Source organism: Carex rostrata, chromosome 7 (genome assembly GCF_964058835.1).
Source record: "Carex rostrata chromosome 7, lpCarRost1.2, whole genome shotgun sequence".
NCBI classification, from domain to species: Eukaryota; Viridiplantae; Streptophyta; class Magnoliopsida; order Poales; family Cyperaceae; genus Carex; species Carex rostrata.
In genome coordinates, this window is record NC_135924.1 from 680,085 (window position 1) to 684,574 (window position 4,490).

The 4,490-nt window shown below is 35.2% G+C and overlaps 1 pseudogene; it reads right to left on the bottom strand.

Moving 5' to 3' along the window:
- Nucleotides 1-1,032: 1,032 nt before the first annotated feature.
- On the bottom strand, nt 1,033-2,216 carry LOC144556566 (putative wall-associated receptor kinase-like 16 pseudogene; annotated as a pseudogene).
- Nucleotides 2,217-4,490: the final 2,274 nt, after the last annotated feature.

A 4,490-nucleotide genomic window follows, 5' to 3' on the forward strand; every position in this document is an offset into this window, starting at 1 on the left:
AAAATAATTCAATAGCGCCGAGCGTGGAGAGAAAATTGATGCGCCGCAACTTCGATAAATGGATTTGAAAATGGAAGTTAATTTTTTGGTTTGAAACTGGGGGATATATCCGGATCCGTATTTTAGCAATTATCCACTCCGAATTACACGGATTCGGATTCGGATCCGTTTACAGCCCTAGGCAGGGTCCACTGGAAAATAATTTAGAAATGAAATAAAACGAATAGATGTGGATTAGGCAATATTGTCGTTCGTGTGGTCGGTTAATTTCTTTTCTTCATTATGATCAATTATATTTAATTATCAACGTAAATTTTCAATTTCCAATTGAATTTAAGGTTTCGAGTGTATTGAAATTTTTAATTAAGTATCAAGTGCTCAGATATGAATTTCCATTTATATTTATATATTAGAATAAATTTTAATTGCTCGTAATTAATGGTACTTATAACTAATAAAAAAAAATTTAAGATATAACACAATTTCGTTTGTTAGTCTAGATCATCATGTGATAGCTGCATCTGGAAAGATAGTTACCATTAGATTAACCGAGTTATGATAAGGAGAATAAAAATATTAGCTTAGTGGTAGAGATCTTAATTAACCAGAGATATCATTAGTTGGACCAATAAAAGTCTTAGTGGTGAAGACATTAATTAACCGCAAACGAATATTGTATTGTCTTGTCTCACCGTAAGAACAACCAATAGAACTAGAGAGTAGGCCGGAAGAATAATATAATTAAGTGATGTCCGAAAACTTTGAGGTAATCACAAAACTCCTTAATTGCACCAATTAAAACAAGCCATTAAATGGATCTCTTTATAGGTAGGGTGGCTGTGTCGATGCGAGAGTGGCTCTCACTAAATTGAATTAGAAACCTTGGCTTCAAACAACATCAGAAAACCGTCCATGTAAGTAACCGAAGTTTCAACAGCAATATCAAAATAGCCATCGTAGTCATATAAGTAAGAAAAACCACAAAATTGCCAATACAGTACTAAAAAAAACACATACACACACACAAATTTGCTATGTACTGAAGTCGGGCATCTCGAACTCGCTGAAGTCGGGCATCTCCAAGTCACTAGTAATTGAGCATTCAGCAATCTCTTGTGTAGGACCGTCCATGTCTTTTATTGCTGTGTGAAGCATGGCAGCAACTTGTCTCATATCAGGTCTCCTCTCCCCTTCCATGAGCAAGCATGTTCTCGCTAGCTCCATCACTCGTTTAATAAGTCCCATGTTCTCTCCATCCATACTCATGAATGATGCAATGTGATCATCCAATATCTCCTCAGCTCTGTTGTCCTTCATAGCATACAAAAATTCTGCTGCGAGGTTATAGTACTCCAACCCTTCCATGTAGACGGCCTTCTTTCTGGTGACAAGCTCTATGAGAACCACACCAAAGCTATACACGTCACTTTTTACAGTGAGTTGGCCAGTCTGCATGTACTCCGGGTCTAAGTAACCACGGGTACCTTGCACATGTGTCACAAATTCTTCATCATCCCCCGTTGGTGCCAAAACCGAAGCACCAAAATCAGACACCTTGGCCACAAAATTCTCATCCAAAAGTATATTGGAGGTTTTCACATCACGGTGAACAATGGAAGGGGATGCCCATGAGTGCAAATAAGCTAGTGCTTCTGCAGTCTCTTGAGCAATCCTTAAACGAGTGTTTAACGGGATGCACGTGGAATTCTCTCCATGGAGGAGGTCAAATAGAGTTCCTTTGGAAATGAACTCGTAAACTAAGACTGGGATTTCCAATTCAAGACAACAACCGAGGATTCTTACTATATTTTTATGGTTAATTTGGGAAAGGATGAGAATCTCTTTACCAAATTCTTTTTTTTGCCTCTCGTTGATTGTCTTGCATTTTTTTATAGCTACCTCTTTGTTATTAATGGTACCTCTGTATACTGTACCATTTCCTCCTTCTCCTACCACGTTCTTTGAGTTGAAGTGGTCGGTAGCCTCTTTCAGTTCTTGTTCTTTGAATATTCTAAATGAAAATCCCTGCTCAGATTTCATCTTCTCAAGCAACAAATGACCTCCATATTGCCGAAAATATTTCTCCTTGATTGTAGTGAATTGTCTTCTTTGATAGACCCAATACACCAAGGAGCTTGAAAGTAATAGGATAACAATACAAACACTAAAACCTGCAAATAATTAAATGAATATTAGTTCAACTGATCAATCAATTACTTTTTTTTATATAAACTAATTAAATTGATCAATTACTTGAGTTATTGAAATTAAAATTAGTTAAACTTGTAAATTTTGCCACCTAATTAAAATTAGTTAAACTTGTAAATTTTGCCACCTAATTAAAAAAAGAGAGATTAAGTAACTCAAAATGTAATAGCAATTTTCAAGAAAATTACCTATAACAAACTTGCCCCATAGTTGAATTTTCGGCCCATTCTTGTAACAACCTCCAGGGACTGTACTATTTCCATGTGTGCCTGGGGGACATTCACATTTGAATGATCCCGGAGTGTTTGTACAAATACCATAGCAATTTGAACTAATCTGGCACTCATCTGTATCTATATATATAAGAATGAAAAATATATAGGAGAGTTAGACAATATTATGCATCAACTGTGAGAGTATACTTAATTTTGATTAAATTTACAACAATAAACAACACTTTTTCTTTCAACTGAAAGAAGAGCAATTTTTTTTTCTCTAAGATTGCCGAGGTCAATAAGCAGGTATAATTATAACTAAGAAAGTGGAGCATATCATTTGTAGTATGTACATATATATATAACGTACCTTGGCAACCATTAAGGAGATAGGGGTTTCCATGGTACCCTGGTGCGCAATTGCATATATAACCTTGACCAGTGGCGTGATTAACACATTTACTGTTAGTGCTAACACATGCATAATCGGCTCTATTTTGTTTTGCTATTTTGCAGGTCTCGCTCCCTACAACCCAATCAAGAACAACCGAAAATTTCTTGGCATCCTTAACCAAAAATTTCTTGGCTTTCTTGTTAAAGGAGTCAGGTCTGGTGAGATATGTGGTGCTAAATTTGAAGTTTTTTGTTTCTATTAGCATGGCATACCCACAAGGGCTGAAGCTTGTGGTATCAGAATTGTTGAAGCTTCTATCAAATGTAATATCATAATACTTCATTCCAAACGGAATGGCAGTCTGGCAGCAACCGATACCAGAGCATGAGCCATTCACCAGTCCCTGCTCCCTCAAGCTCACAGATGTACACCCTGTTGTGTACCAGATAGATTGACTCCTTGTAAGATTGACATATGCAGATGTCTCACTACCTACTACCATGAACCTATTTTCGGTATTTGAGAACCAAAATGGCGTATTGGTCAAATCAACAGTATACATACCCGCATGAATTTTTTTGATTGAGTTAAGATAACACATCCAAGAAACAACGACCTCAATCCGAGCTTGGCCTTGGGACACAGATATGCTTTGTAATACGGATACCTCTGTGAGTGAAGCAGGCATAGATATTGCCTTGTAGCTACCGTCGATCGTCTTATTACATACGAGGTTGAACTCTTCAGATCTGGAACAATTTTTACCTATCCCAAATGGATAGATAACCTGTATTTATATGCAACTTTTTAATGTTAAATAATTAAGATGTTGTATGTAAATAATAGTTAACTTTTTTTTAATTCTATGTATGATTGAAATTTTAAACAACTTTTTTTTTTAATAATTTACAAGTTATGAATCATGAGTATGCCTTTTTCTTTATTAGTAATATATATGGAATGTACCTCGGTGTCTCCACAATGTGTCGGACATCCGACAGGGGGTTGCCATATTGGTTGAACTACACAGAATGACAGTAGTAGCATGAAGAAGAAAATGAGAGCCATATATATATATATTAAAACAATAACTAAAAGGCTTTAGGAAATTATTCAAGTGGTTATTTTGAAGTTTGAAAAACAGAGACAGATTGATGGAGTTTGGTTGAAGAAGAGTGAGTGATTTACTTAATTTATAGGCATAGAAGAAAATAACTAACTAGAACCTGCTGTTTTTAATATGTAATAGAGTGATAGGATGAAAAACTCTCTGAGAAAATAAGTTACTAGAACCTACTGTTTTTAATACGTAATAGAGTGATGGGATGAAAAACTCTATCAGAAACAATTCAAGCTTCACTTACTAATTAGAACCTATTGTTTATAATATCTAGTAGAGGGATGGGATGGCAAGCCCTATGAATAAAAAGTTCAACCTTCCCGTACTAATTACAACCTACTATTTATTTGTAGAGCAAGACGGTATATCTATATTCTCAATTAATGATTTAAAGTGAAAAGAAACAATTAATACAATGTGTGCATTCTCAATGACTCAAAACGTTTGTAGGTTAATTATTTCTTACATTCTCAATGACTTAAACCTCGTACAACGTTGTGGGTATAGCATAATATATATTTTAGATTAAGAATATTAATAAATTAACGCTACA